Source organism: Myotis brandtii, unplaced genomic scaffold, assembly GCF_000412655.1.
Source record: "Myotis brandtii unplaced genomic scaffold, ASM41265v1 scaffold190, whole genome shotgun sequence".
NCBI lineage: Eukaryota > Metazoa > Chordata > Mammalia > Chiroptera > Vespertilionidae > Myotis > Myotis brandtii.
This window is the reverse complement of record NW_005357076.1, coordinates 1113958-1130139: the sequence shown is the minus strand read 5'-3', so window position 1 is coordinate 1130139 and position 16182 is coordinate 1113958. Positions and strand designations below refer to the sequence as shown.

General features: G+C 47.0%; 1 pseudogene; it reads left to right on the top strand.

Annotated features, from left to right (window-relative positions):
* The first annotated feature begins 1579 nt into the window (after positions 1–1579).
* LOC102260599 overlaps positions 1580–16182 on the top strand; it is a 37253-nt pseudogene continuing 22650 nt past the window's right edge.

The window sequence follows — 16182 nt, the reverse complement described above, 5'->3', positions numbered from 1 at the left end:
GCAAGATGCTATCGCATCATTTCTTAATCCACAGCTCATTAGGCATTCCAGCCTCGGCTCTCTGTCATTACTGTGGGCTTGTTACAATGTGAGAAGTAAAAGGCATCTCAAATGAGGACAATTTTACTAGGACTGTGGGGACGCACCCATATGCACGTGGTCAGCAAGCATCTTCTTAATGAGCCTAATTCTGCCTTGGATCCTATGTACCACATGTATACCTTTGAGGGCAAACACACACACACACACACACACACACACACACACACACACACGCAGGCACTCAGACCATCTTGTGGAAAATAGCCAATTTCCTGATTATATTTCTTCTAGTTTCCTTTCTTTGGAATTTTTTAAGCAACTGGGAGTTATTCTTTGAGATGAAACCAAATTACGTATTCAGTATTTCCCGAGGGCCTACTTTGTGCCATGTCTGCTGTAGGTACAGGGGGTAACAGGCAGGGAGAATGTATGCCCTCATGGAGTTTGCAATCCAGTTAGGGAGAAAGGCTCAGGCCAGGCAAAAGGAGCTAAACAAGTGACAGCAGGAAGAAAGGAGGGTGTAACCACATTCTAAATGCTCCCAGAATTCTGAGGAGGTGATAGGGGGCACTGTTTTATGTTATTGAGCAAAGAGCAGAGGGTGAGAAGAGGCATTAGTTTAAATGTTTTTGAAGGTCAATCCAGACTCTTCAGAAGCCTGTTCTTTCTGAGAAACTTTGCTGAACTGGTTTAGCCTTCCAGGGTCTTACTTTCCTTTAGAAGTCAAAGGGAGTTAGCCAAGGGAGTGAGAGGTGAGGGTGTGTGTGTGTGTGTGTGTGTGTGTGTAAATCCCATAAGGAATGGGATCAGCCTTCATAGTGCTCACCTGATGCTCTCATTCTTTGGGGCATATTAAGGGCTGGGGGTCAAACAGGTAGAGGTTAGGAAGCTAGTGATGCCCTTGGCCTCGGGAAAGGTTAAAGGGAACTGGCTCCCACATCTTGTTTTATAACTTATACCTCATCTTCCAGTTTGGCAAGGCCCTCACATGACCTTGACGAAGGATTTATCATGGTTGCTGAGAATGTGCATCTGCGGATGCTTGTCTACAATTTAAGGGGCCCAAGTGCCTAGGGGCTGTGACCTCAGATTTAGTTCCTCGCTGTCCATCCATAAGTATGAGCCACTTTCACTCTATCCCACCTCCCAAGCCAAGTCATTTTAGGACCAGCCGCAGGGGGCCAGTGCTGGGTCAGCTCTGAGCAATGGGCAGGAGGTTTACAGGGATTAAGCAAGGCAGGGGACACCAGATTTTGTTTCAAAGTGATATTCACCAGGATATTGGATTGCCTTTTAAGGAGCCACTAATGGAGATGGGGTGGGAAGTGGCCAGCCCTTCGGAACAAAATAACTCCTGAAGATTTTCCATCCTGATAGTGAAATTGAGTCGCCCAATGGCAGGCAGCCACTTGGGATTACTGCTCCACTTTGCTTGTTTAGAGGGGAGTCAATGACACGGGAAGGACTTGTCCCAGGGCCAAGGATGGGAAAAGCCACCAGCAGCGCTCTCTCCAAGTCTGCATCAAGGCGGGAAAGGATGTCCACTGAGCACCCCAACTCCCTGAACCCACAGATCACCGTGTGGAATGGGGAGCAGATAGAAAGTGATCCCTTAGATTGTCAGGGTTACCTGGAGACCCTCTCACCCGTCTGTACACCCCCCAAATGCAATTCCTTCTCCACAGAGAGCCTGGAAGGCTTTCAGGGCCCTGAGAACCCTCTCTGGTGAAAATACTCAGAGAGGCACAGGAGGGGAGCTGTCGCGCTGTGGGGGTTGGGAGATGGAGGTGGGCTGCAGAGGGTGGACCTGTGGCTCACTGAAAGGCCTCTTGGGATCAGGAGCCAGTCTGGGCTCAAGGAGGGGGTAAAAAAAGTAGCCAAACTCTATTACTATTTCACCAAGGCCGGCTGTTCAGGGCACATGGCCTTCAGTATTGCTGACTCAGAAGCTACCCTTTAACACAGAGCCTGGGTTTAATCCCTCTCATCTCTTCTTACAGCCAGACCGAACTGTTTACCCATCCTTCTCAGAGCTGTGTGTCCTCCGGCCCGCTTCCCCTGGCGCCATTCAGACCACCTCCTCCAGTTCACCTTCCCGCAGCCTCCCCGATGCTGTCCCCAGATGGGACCCAGCACCCAGCACAGCCACCCTAGACTTCGTAGGCATTAGACCACCCATTCCTGGGGGAGGGTGGCGAAGAGCATGGGCGCTGCCGGCCCCCAGGTTGAAATTCCAGCTCAGACACCGATGAGAGAGGTGACCTTGTGCCTCTCACTCTCTGAGACTCTGTTTAGGGGCATCATTACAGCTCATCCTTGGGTTGTGGTGAGAACTAAGTGAAATATGATGTGTGTGAGGTGGCCAGCATCTGGCCTAGCACATAGTAGGTACACTTGTTCTCTCCTCTGGGACATCCCAAAGTGGCTGGAACAGGCCTGTGTGTGCAGGAAGGGCTGCCCAGTGCCCAGAGGCCTGCGTTCCCCTCCATAGGACCACCAACCAGGAGAGCCAGACTCAGCTCCAGGGGCCAACATTGCCTCGCTGTTGCCGAGGCTCCTGGACACCACGGGTTAGGCCTGCTCATCTGGACTGTGAGCTGAGGAATGTCCAGGTGGCCTCCCCTCTCCCGCCCCCACTCTACCATCCCCAGCACCACCCCACCTTCCCAGACACCCACTCACACCGACCCTTTGCTGGCAGGGGCAAAATCAGTGGCAACTTCTGAGGGGCACACCTTCCCTCACTCACACTCCTCTTCCCCTCAGCCAACAGCTTTTGAAAACGTCACCTTTCATTATCAAGATGGAAGCCTTCAGAGCTGCTTCCCAAGGGATGGCCAGGGAGCAGTAGCTCACCAGGACAGAACCCGACGGCTGCGGCGGAATCTCGCTCTGCCATGCATTAGCTGGACAACCTAGAGTTGGTCGCTTAACTTCTCTGAACCTCCTTTTCTGTATTTCGGAAAGAAGAATCGAGGAAAGATTTGCAGAGTTTTCAATGAGAGAATAAAGCAAGATTATGCATATAACAGGGCTTTGCTGCCCCGCTGGTGTGGCTCAGTGGTTAAGCATCGACCTATGAACCAGGAGGTCACTGTTTGATTTCTGGTCAGGGTACATGCCTAGATTGTGGGCTCGATCCCCATTAAGGGACGTGTAGGAGGCAACTAATCAATGATTCACTCTCATCACTGATGTTTCTATCTCTCTCTCCCTCTCCCTTCCTCTCTGAAATGAATAAAAATATTTTAAAAAGAAGAAAAGGAAGGGCTTTGCTACCAGAAAGTCTGCAAACTGTGAGTGGCAGTTATTAGGCAGTAATTTTTCACAGGACACAGCAAAGGGCTATCTGATTGTGTCAGTTCATTGACCCCATATTGGTCGTACGTTTCCTATGTGACAGGCAGGGCACTAGGCTGGAGGGAAACAGCAGTGAACCGAGGGCCTGCCTCTGCCCTGGAAGAGCTGCTCTCACGGGGGAGACAGGGAAGGCACCCTATGCCGCGAGATCAGCGCCACTAGGGGTGGAGCAGGAGGGGTTGAGGTGCCGAGGCAGCTGGGGTGACTGGTGTGTAGAGTGTGGGATTTCCAGCAAGGACTGCGTTCCCCAGAGACCTCCAGCAAACCCCGCTCCTTCCTCTGACAGGGTTTGATAATAGCCAACGGAGGGTGAGGGAGACCCTGGCAGGGTCTTCAGGATCAGGAATCTGCCACCAACATCATTGTTGAACATTGTTCTGGGAGCGTAAGCCAATACAATTGATATAGAGAAAAATAAGAGGTAAGTATATCACAAAGGAGGAAGCAGATTTTTTTGTGTGTGGTGTTTTGTTATTTTTATTAATCTTCTCCAGAGGATATCTTTCCTTTGATATTTTTAGAGAGTGGAAGGGGGGGGGGGGGGACAGAGAGAAACATCGATGTGAGAGAGACGCATCGATTGGTTGCCTCCCGCATGTGCTCCAACCAGGGCCAGGGATCAAGCCGCAACCGATATGTGCCCTTGATCAGAATCAAACCCAAGACCCTTCAGTCCATGGAGCTCTATCCGCTGAGTCAAACAGGCTCAGATGGAAGCAGATTTAAAATGATCTGCTGATAATATGATTATACAGTCCATACAAATCCATTGGAAAACTTAAGGAAAAAAACAGAATTGAGTTGTGTGGTTTCTTCTTATACAACAATAGCCGGTTAGAAAATACACGGGAAGAAATGATCCCCTTTGTAAGAAGAAAAAAGATAAGACACCTAAGAATGTGTTTCACAATAACTGTGCAGGAACTATATGAAAAAAGTGTTAAACCTCAAGTGATGAATTTTAATAATATTGGAATAAATTAAAATACATATTTTCTTGAATAAAAAATTTCAGTGTTGTAAAACTTTGTTTTCCTCATGAAAGCAATCCTGGTCAACGTATTGACATAATTTCTTTTAACTAGATACATTTATTCTAAAGTTCATCTGGAAAAATAGATGTGTGAGAATACCCAGGGAAATGATGGGGAAAGTAAAGACAGGCTTCCTCACCAGATATTTTTAAGTATTTATTATAAACCTACAATAACTAAAACACCTTGTCACAATGCATTAATAGATAAACAAACTCACAAAACAGGAGAATCTATATATAAACCCAAATGTATATTGGAATTTGGTATGTAATAAAGATGTAATTTAAATCAGTGATAAAAAATAAAAATAAATAAAAATATTATTCAATAAATGGAATGGGAGTGACTACTTAACCAGCTACGGGGGTGGGGAATTCAATTAAGCTCGTGTATTACAAGTTAGAATCAAATGTTTAAAGCAGGTTTACATAAATTTTTTAATTACCTCTTACCCTGCTCTTCAGCCGCAGTGAGCATCAGATGAGAAGGCTTCAGCTACATCCGTGAAGGAAATGTGAAAGGGTGTGGGTACAGTATTGTTATATGACACTTAAATATGCTGGAAAAGGCATCTATGGCATATTTAAATTTTACGCCAACACTCAGGCACAAGAAACATTACCTTTCGTGGGTACAGTATTGTTATATGACACTTAAATATGCTGAAAAGGCATCTATGGCATATTTAAATTTTACCCCAACACTCAGGCACAAGAAACATTACCTTTTTTAGTATTTTTCTGAAACCAAACTCAATCTGTTCTCAGTCCCCGTCCTGCGAAGGTGATACAAATGTTCATCGCAGGCATGGGATTTCTTCTCATCCCATCCAGTGGCCCTACAGGGAAAGCAATGATCAATGTTATCCTCCTCCTCACATCATCAAGGTGGGCTGAGCACAAGTCCCCTGAGCACTTGTCTGGGGTACCTGGGCCCACCCATATTTTTTTTCCATTCTGTTTAGAAAGTTTCTGTTACTTGCTTTGTTTTAAGCAGTGACCGGGATCATCTGACCATGGGCAACAATATGTTTTGGAATGTTAAAGAATTAAAAATAATACATGTAAAGAGAGCTGTTCACAATGCCTGGCCCCAGTGGGTCTCCCATGAGTCATAGCCATCACTGTCATCGTCATTATTCCCTTTTTCCTGTTCCTGCTCTTCCTTTCCCTCCTCTGGTGAAAGCACTTTAAACTGCAAAGGTTAACTGGCTCTCCCCTGCCTCCCAGCTGTCCAAGCCGGGCTGCTAATGAGCAGAGGTTCCTGGAGATCAGAGGGAGAGGGGAGGCAGGGACTCTGCTTGGACTCCCTGGAGGAGAGGCATTCTGCAGGCCTGGCCCCCTGGTGCTATGGAAAGAGCATCCCTTCTAAGGTGCACAGCTGGAAGCCTGGCCTGGTCCTCCGGGTCTCCCATTTGTTGGCTATAAATACTGGCTTAGCTGAGCCGCTTCCTCTTGCTGGGCCTGTTTCCTCCCAGTTCAATGAGCGGGTTGAACTAGACAGGATTTACTTTCCTTTATAACCTGTTCATTCAACAGATACTCCATGAGTGCCTCCCCTGTGCCCACCTGGGCTAGGCAGGGAGTACAGCTGTGAATGAGGCCAGGCAGGCCTTCGCAGAAAGCTCTGCGGCCTGGCTTCTTGGAGTCCATGGCATGCTTCTCCATGGCCTGATCCCTGCTCAGAGGCACTTGCAGGGTCTGTTAGAAATAGACAGAACCAAAGGTGAAGAGATCAGCCTTTGATGGACCACCCCCCCACACCCTTACAGGGAGAAACCCAGAGGACATTCACAGCTGACCCGTGTCGACAAAAGAACATCCAGCCTAAGAAAAAGTCTTATGAGAGTCCATTTGAGCCAAACTGACAATTGTTGGGAAGCAAAATCTCAGGGGATTGAGAAGATGCTCCTGAGAATGGCTGTTTTACAGCTTATTTTATACGTTAGAATCAAAGGATGAGACTAAGGGGGTTACATGACATTCACTGGTGGTAGAGTAGGAAGGTGGGGAAGAGCAAAGTGGGGGGAATCTCTGAGACTGGATTAAAGAGAAAGTGGAGAAGCCCATACTCCTTTCACATGGGTAGGTACAGGATGGTTAACATGTGCAGCACAGAGAGATGGTCTTCAGGGAACAAGACAACAACAAAGGGTTCGGTGGTCTCTGCTCTGCTGGGAGGCTGTGCCCTGAGGGGTCTGGGAAAGAAGATTACCCTGATGTTTCAAAAGTACATGCATCTAAGATAGATGCACAAAGATAACAGACAACAGGCAGGCTCACTTAAGGTAAAGATGGAACCTCTATGTTCAGACTATCCTGTGTGGTTACTTTAGGTCTCTGACTTTGTAAGGCCTAGCATGCAGGCTTCCCCTGAGTTTGTCAGATTTATTATGTGGACCCTTTGCATCCACCCCCAGATCAGGGAGAAAATGTGACCAAAGCCAGTGAGTCCCCTGCCCCTTGCCCCTCTCCCTCCTGCAGCTCCCAGCAGCTCTGGGCCCTGCCTGGGGATACTGACTGGCAGACACAGGGAGCGAGGTCCTGCCTCTTAGGCCCCTGCCGCAGCCATGAGGTCATTCAGTAGCTGCTAGGAACGGGTTCAGGCTCCCACCAAGCCACCGAGAGAAAGGGCAGCAAGAAGGCTGCCAGGGAGTGTACTCTGTCTGTGAGGGTCAGGTTCAAGGGCATGAGGGCATGGGCCATGCAGACTGAGGACAGCCCTGTGGGGACAGACAGATTGATCAACTGGGTCCTGAAGGACATCTTGCCTCTGCTTTAATGGCCTAGTGCTGGAGTACGCAGGCGCTGGGCCAAATGGCTGGGTTCAAATTCTGGCTTTCCTGCCTAATCACCATGTGATCCTGGGCTGGTTACTTCACTGCTCCATGCCTCAGTCTTTTTACCTATAAAGTGAGATCATGATAACAGCATCTGCCTCATGGGGTTGTTGTGAGGATTAAGAGGAATTTTCACTTTTAGTGTATATATATATACACACACACTAATAAAAGAGAAACATGCAAATTGGTGTCACTCTGCTATGCCCACCAGCCAATCAGAGTGACTATGCAAATTAACCCAACAAAGATGGCAGGTTAATTTGCATACGCAGGCGCTGAGTGACACAGGTGTTCCACACCGCCCCAGCCGCTCTGGGCCTGGGAAGGCAGAAAGGCGGCTCCGGCCGGAGCAAAGGCGGTGCTGGCAGCCAGGGGAAGGAAGGCCCATTCTTGCACGAATCTTTGTGCATCAGGATCTAGTATATATATATATATATAAAATTCCATTTAATCCTCATATATATAATCCTCATATATATGTAATACATATGCTCATGTATCACTCAGAACAGTGACTAGCACACAGTCAATGCTCCTCATAGCTGTGGTGATGCTAGTATTACTATTTCTTTGTGAATATAGTTTTTATTTTATGTAGCATGTAAGCTTACAAATTCCCTTCATATTCTTTATCTCAAACACATATTTGTAAACTTTATTCATTCATCCACTAGCCAGTATGTTTCATGAGAGCAGGGACTTTTTAATCGTTTTATTCACTGCTGTATCCTCAAAGTCTAGAACAGTGCCTGGCACAAAGTAGATGCTGAGTCAATATTTGTTAAATGGATAAATGGATGAATTCAACAAACATTTATCAAAAACCTATTATATACCAGGCACTGAGTATTCAAAGGTTAAAAACTATGGTAACTGACCTTTGAAAAGACTTAAATTGACTGATACTCACTTGTAAAGTGATGACAGGCGTTGCCCTGTGAAATACCAGCCACGGGTGCAGTGATTCTAGTACTGATTTTGCCACAGTGTCCCCGAGGGACCAGCCCAGCCCAAGCAGAGATGCTCAGGGATCCTCCAGGGAGGGCTCGAGGGAGGAGTGGAGGCAGGCACTGCGCTCAGTTACTCTGTTGGCAATAGGAATGTCTATTGTCTATTGCAGCCGTGGGCAAACTACGGCCCGTTTGAAATGAATAAAACTAAAAAAAAAAAAAAAAAGACCGTACCCTTTTATGTAATGATGTTTACTTTGAATTTATATTAGTTCACACAAACACTCCATCCATGCTTTTGTTCCGGCCCTCCGGTCCAGTTTAAGACCCCATTGTGGCCAAAACCGGTTTGGCTCAGTGGATAGAGCGTTGGCCTGCGGACTGAAAGGTCCCAGGTTCGATTCCAGTCAAGGGCATGTACCTTGGTTGCGGGCACATCCCCAGTAGGAGATGTGCAGGAGGCAGCTGATCGATGTTTCTCTCTCATCGATGTTTCTAACTCTCTATCTCTCTCCCTTCCTCTCTGTAAAAAATCAATAAAATATATTTAAAAAAAAAAAAAAACCCATTGTGACCCTCGAGTCAAAAAGTTTGCCCACCCCTGGTCTATTGGGTACTATTATGGTTTTTGTCTTGTTTTTTACCATTCATTTCATCTTAAATGAATTTCTTCCCCATTCATGGAGTCCTCTCTGCCCTTGCCTTCCTAAGTCACTTTTGTTTGAGCTTTTTGCATCATCTAAAACATACTGTCTCGCCTGGCTGGTGTGGCTCAGAAGGTCACGGTTCAATTCCCAGTTAGGGCACATGCCTGGGTTTCGGGCTCAATCCCCAGTAGGGGTGCAGGAGGAGGCAGCAAATCAATGATTCCCTTTCATCATTGATGTTTCTATCTCTCTCTCCCTCTCCCTTCCTCTCTGAAATCAATAAAAATATATTAAAAGAAATATATAAATAAAACATACTGTCCCATCCTCTTGTTATGTTCAATGTAGCTTTCACACAGGGGCCTGAACAAATCCATCTCCTAAACACAGTAGAAGAAAACGGTGGAAGAATATTCTTTTCTTTCCCCAAATCATTTCTCCTCATCTTTGTCCTTTGGTATTGTGGATAAAGCAGTGATTTGGGAATTGAGAGACTGGAGGTCAAATCCCAGCTATGCGTTAGGGAAATATAAATCCAACCACAAGGAGATACCACCTCACACCCACTGGGATGGGTAAAACAAACAGACAATGACAAGTGTTGATGAGGCTGTCGGGAAACTGGAACCCTCATACACTGCTTGTGGGAATGTAAAATGGCACAGATGCTGTGGCAAACAGTCCAGGGTTTCCAAAATGTTAACCATAGAATTACCACATGACTCAGCAATTCCACCTCCAGGTATATACCCAGGAGAAATGAAAACGTATGTCCATATAGAAACTTGTACACAAATGTTCGTATCAGCATTATTCACAATCGTCCAAAAGTGGAAATAACCCAAATGTTGATGAATGGATGTATGAAACTTGGTACATGCACACAGGAAATATTATTCAGCCATGGAATGATGGGATGTTTGGCTAGTGGATAGAGTGTCGGCCTGTGGACCGAAGAGTCCTGGGTTCAGTTCTGGTCAGTACCTCGGTTACAGGATCCTCCCCAGCCTGGGCCCTGGTCAGGGCTCATGCAGGAGGCAACCAATCGATGTGTTTCTCTCACATTGATGTTTCTCTCTGTCTTTCCCTCTTTCTTCTACTCTCTTTAAAAATCAATGAAAAAATATCCTTGGGTGAGGATTTTTTTAAAAAGGATTCAAAAAATAAAAAAAGCCCTAACCGGTTTGGCTCAGTGGATAGAGCATCGGCCTGTGGACTCAAGGGTCCCGGGTTCGATTCTGGTCAAGGGCATGTACCTTGGTTGCGGGCACATCCCCAGTGGGGAATGTGGAGGAGGCAGCTGATTGATGTTTCTCTCTCATCGATGTTTCTAACTCTCTATCCCTCTCCCTTCCTCTCTGTAAAAAATCAATAAAATATATATAAATAAATAAATAAATAAATAAATAAAAGAAAAGAAAAGAAATGATGTTCTGACACATGCTACAACATGGATGGACCTTGAAAACATTATGCTAAGTGAAAGGGCCAGGCACAAAAGGCCACATATGTTGATTCCATGTCTGTGAAATGCTCAGAATAGGTAAATCCATAGAGACAGAAAGGAGATTAGTGGTTTCCAAAGGAAATCCATCCCAAAAAACATCTGATTGAAACATGGTCATCTTATTAAGTCCTTACCACACCCTGGGAATAAATAGGATTGTATTTAGAAGTCACCAGGGATTGTCTGTTTAAAGGATTCCTTGTACAAGCCTCCCTATGTAAAGTGCATAATGACCTACTAATTTTCACGTCATAGACTTGCTTGAGCAGGTACTGTGTGTTCTGACATAGGTGCTCTGCTCAGCTGACTGGAACATCACAAAAGGTGGTGTGCTCCTTTCCCGGCCAGGGCAGATGCCTAGGTTTCAGGTTTGTTTCCCATCGGGGCGAGTACGGGAGGCAGCCAATAGATGTTTCTCTCTGTTTCTCTCTCTCAATCTCTCTCTCTCTCTCTCTCTCTCTCTCTTCTCTTCCTGTCTCTAAAATCAATTTTTAAAAATGATCACAAGACCAGTTGCTTCTGAGTTTGGGAGCAGAGACTAGCTGCGATGGGGCATGAGAGGGCTTTCTGGGGTGATAAGTTTCGTCATATGTTTCCTCAAAAGAAAAAGAACTGTAAGTAAGTAGTGAACAGGGCTGTCCCTCAGAACGCTGTGGGGAGGGAATTTTCTGCATCTGTGTTGTCCAGTGCGGTCCCCATCTGTCAAGGTGGCCGTGGAGCCATGGAAACCTGGTGACTGAGTCAGACTTGGCGACACACTGTGCTCACAGATCCACACGGCGTGTCTCATTCTGAGACAAAGGCGGACCGTGGGTACAATGGTGGCTAAGGGCCTCACCCAAGGTCAGAGCTCGCCAGGGCAGGAAGCTCCGAACCTCCTGAATCTCCAGGTTGTGAGTGGGCCCTGTTCCCTCCAGTCCCTGAGAGAGACAAGCCTGGGCCTGGGGTGAGGAGAGCATTGGATGGAAAGCAGGCCCAGCTTAGGGAGGACAGACTTCTTCCTGAAGGGACAACCTTCGGCTTAACAACAGCAACACCGGTCCATGTTTACACTAAATTTGATAAAGCTCTTTCACACATACAACATCTCATTTCATCCTCACAACTTAGAAAATGTCCATCCTCCCTCCCTTCTTCCCTCCCTTCCTTCCTGCCCCATCCCTCCCTCCCTCCTGTGTGTTCTCCTTCCATCCTTCTACCCAAGTGGTGGCACAAATGCAGACTGTAGTGAGCTGCCCGGTTTGAATTCTCATTCCCCAGGCATCTGACATAGGAATGTGGTACATTTTAACCTCTCTGTGCCTCAGTTTCCCTGCTTGTAAATCAGGAGTAATACAGTACTTGCCTTGCTGGAATGTCATGAGAATTAACTGAAATACTCCATGCAAAGCTTATTATTGTTGTTGTTGTTATTTACTGAGCTTATAAATGACAATGGGAGCACTGGAGTTGGGGCAGGGGGTCAGTTCGGAAGCTGCAGGAGGTCAGAGCCCAAGGTCAGGGCTGGGTGGAGTCTGGACCGAGCAAGGAGGGAGGAGGGCGTGATCAGTGAGCTCCGCCCATGGAGCCTGCTGCACTGCTCTCCGGTGTCCCCTGAGAGAGGGATTAGCATTTGCTCCTGAGTCTTCCGCCTGGAAGATGTCTCCTTCCTGAGCCGAGTGGGTGATGAGCCCTTAGGCTCCTCACCTCCATATCCAATGACTCATGTCTCGCTGCTGGCTGGCAGCACGCGCCTCCTCCCTGGGGGCTGCAGCCAAGAGGGGAGCTGCTCGCACAGGATGGCATTCACATGGGGAGAGGGACTTCTGGGCCTCCTGTCATCCCACCAGCCTGTAGGGTGGGAAGATGGAAGAACCAATCCCTATTGTGTGTGTGTGTGTGTGTGTGTGAGAGAGAGAGAGAGAGAGAGAGAGAGAGAGAGAGAGACCTTACATTTACAGAGCATCACCCTTATGAAACCCTGGGAGGGTGGGTACTTTTTTCCTACTTTTTGAGGTGAGGGCTGAGTTAGAAAGGGACACAATGACTTACCCAGGACCGGCTGTATCAAACCTTGGTGTGTGTATCCGCCTCCCATCGGTCATTACACGTCTCAGAAGTTCCCTGAAAGCTCCACCCTCAGTCAGAAAGGGGTTGCTGAAGCCACAGCTGCTGTCTTCCCACCAGGGTCTCCTGGCTTTATTCTCCTTGGCCCTGTGGCTGGGCACTGCCCCTGTGCACCCCTCTGGGGCGGTTTCCCCAGCTGATGGATGGCACATTCAGTGCCAGGGGGCAGACCCTTGGGGAAAGCCTCATTGTGCTGAGCACAGCGCCTGGGGCAGAGGGGGCAGGGAATGGGGATGTACGAGGCACAGAGGCCAGCTGTGCCAAGGCAACGGGCACCTGAGTGTAGACACCAGGGCTCCAGGCTGAGCTGTCCTTCATGTCCACCCCTGGGAGAATAATTTGTTGATATTTTGGTGGCAGAGACAATGCTTTGCACTTGTGAAAGTCGGCATCTGAGTCTGATAGCGCCAGCTTTCACTGTGAAGCAACTCTTGTTTGCCAGGCCCTGCGCCAGGTGTCTGACATTGCACAGCCGTCACTGGGTCCCATCTTGACTGATAGACGCCTGATGAAATAGACACCGCATCTTCATCATCGCCCGGCTCAGCTCCTAGTTCGTGGGGCCGGGATTTGAACCGGGCTGTGCGATTCCAGAGTCTGTGCTGACCTGTCAGTGTGGGTCTCACATGATAAATGACCTTTTCCTGAGCCCGAGTGTGCCTGGCGCAGACATGAAGATTTCAGGGCATCAGTACACTGTTGTGTAACTAAAATTCCTCTTCATTTTGTTGACCAATCCCCTGCCACTCCCACCTGAAGATGGTGACCACATTTTCACCCACAGCAGTGATATCAATCAAATAATATCTGAGTGCGTAGGAGTCCGGGCTGCCCTCTGGGCCCTGAACTTAGAGTTCCATTTGGTGGCAGTTCAGAGAGCTCGCAGGCTGTGCCCAGGACATATCACCTCGGGTAGAGGCACTGGGGCTTGAATGAGGCTCTGTCCTTTAGCAGTTGTGTGACCGAGAGTGGTCACTTCAGCTCCCTGCAGTCTAGTTTCACCTGTCAAATAAGGCCTGGAATCCCAGCCTGCCCAGTGCAGCCAGGATGACACCAGAAGAGATGGCTGTCGCTGACTGATCACTCCCTAAGCGCCAGGCACTGTTCCGCCTCAGCCAAATGATCCACACGGCAACCCTGGGAGAGAGGTAGCATTGCAATTGCATTTCACAGATGAGGACGCTGAGGGTCAGAGGGACAAATGACTTGTGAGGGTTAGACAGCTAATAACGGACACGTGCATGTTCATCCTATACAAGGCCTTGCCCTCAAAAATCTATGCTTCCTCTGTTCAGATTTTTTGTAAACAAACAATAACAATGCTAGCAAAGAAGTGGAAACTCTACCAAAAAAAGACATATTATATCTGAGAAGGAAACAAATAGGAATTCTAGAGCTGAAAAATACAGCAGCTAAACGGAATAATTCAATGAATGAATCCATATAACTAAACAGAGAATTAGTAAATCAGAAAACTAGTTAGAAAATAATTATCCAGTTAGAAACACACAGAGAAAAAAATGCATGGAAGAATACCAACAAAGGGGTTAGAGGCAGACTAAACACTGAGAAGGTCGAACATATTTGTGACTGGAGTCTCTGAAAGCATGGAGGGCGAGGATGAGATGACAGGAGAATCCACATGTGCAATGGCTGAGGCGCTGCCATGCTGATGAAAGTCACCGAGGCACAGGCTTAAGAACCCCTGTAACCCACAACGAGCAGGCTGTGTTAAGGGACAGGGAATAAAGCATGTCACACATCATAGTAAAAGTGTCGAGAATGAAGAACAAAGTGAAAAATCTTAAAAGTGGATAAGTGGAAAAAACCAGGTTACCTTAGAACAGTGGTTCTCAACCTTCCTAATGCCGCGACCCTTTAATACAATTCCTCATGTTGTGGTGACCCCAATTTCATTGTTACAAATTGAACATAATTAAAGCATAGTGATTAATCACAAAAACAATATGTAATTATATATGTGTTTTCTGATGGTCTTAGGTGACCCCTGTGAAAGGGTCGTTCGACCCCCAAGGGTTGCGACCCACAGGTGCCTTAGAAGAAACAGCCATTGGACAAACAACTGACTTTCCAGAAGCAACAGTGAAAGTGGAAGTGAATGGACTGACCGCGCTGAAGAACTGAAAGTACCTGCAGCCAGACTCCTGTGCTCAGCACAAAATTCCCCCCAAAACGAAGACAAAATAAGGACATTTACAGACCATCTGAGGACATTTTCACCAGCAAATGGAGCACTAACAGGGACTTCTCCAACAGAACAATGATTCCTATTGAAAGTTGGAGATGCAGGAAGGAAGAAAAAGCAACAAAAACCATTAGAATGACCACAAACTGTTTCAACAAGAAGAATAATGTGTCACTAAAATTTAAAGTATTAAAAAATTTAAATGTATGTCAACATGTAAGTCAAGAAGGGGATAAATGAAATTGAAATGTTCTGACAACCTTCCATTGTCCAGAAAGATGGTAATTTTCCTAATCAATATTAGATTTTGTATAAATTGAGGATGAAGGCGGTAATTTCTAGGGTGAACAGCAGAAGAATATTACAATTTGTTTAACTTCTAAGTTGATAGATAATAGAGCATGAAAGGAATAACAACATACTCAATAAATGCAAAAGAGCAGGGAAGAAGGAAGGGGAGCTAGAATGGGCAGGAAAAATAGAAAGAGCCTAGGAAAATGGTAAATTTAGCCCAACTGCGTGGCTCAGTGGTTGAGTGTCAACCCATGAACCAGGAGACTGCAGTTCAATTCCCGGTCAGGGCACATGCTCAGGTTACCGGCTCAATGCCCAGTGTGGGGCGTGCAGGAGGCAGGTGATCAATGATGATTCTCTCTTATTATTGATGTTTCTGTCTCTCTCTCTCTTTCTCTGAAATCAATAAAAAATATTTAAAAAATTAAAAAATGGTAAACTTAAACTCAAGTATATCTGCAACTACATTAAATAATTAATGTTACTAATTTATCATTAATACTAGAGGCCCGGTGCATGAAATTTGTGCAAGGGTAGGGTCCCTAGGGCTGGCCAGCAATCAGGGCCAATCTGTGGGGCAACCAGCGGGGCAATTGGGGGCCCCTTCTGGCACCTGCCTTGGCCAGCCTGGCACCACCCGCTTGCCGGCCCTGCCCCCCACCACTAGTAGCTTTCCTCTACAAGGCAATTGGCAGGGCCCCCACTGGCACCAGGCTTAGCTGGCCTGTGGCCTGCGGGCTGGGGAAAACTCCTGCGAGCATCTGCCCCCCCCCCCCCCCCCCCGTGGTCAGTGCACATCATAGCAACCAGTTGTTCCGCTGATCTGTCAATTTGCATATTAGGCTTTTATTATTTAGGATATTTATAAACTGTTAGTACAAGAAAAGGGAAGGCAGGGGAGGGTGGATGGGTGGGAAGAGATCAACCAATGAACTTGTACACATAAGCATAACAAATGGACACAGACAATAGGGTGGCGAAGGCCTGGGGTGGGAGGCGGGCAGCCTGGGAGAGGTCAATGGGTGAAAAATGGAACATATGTAATACTTTCTTTTTTTTTAATTAAATCTTTATTGTTCAGATTATTACAGTTGTTCTCTTTTCCCCCCCCATAGCTCTCCTCCACCCAGTTCCCACCCCACCCTCTGCCCTGACCCCTCCCACTGTCCTCATCCATAGGTGTACGATTTT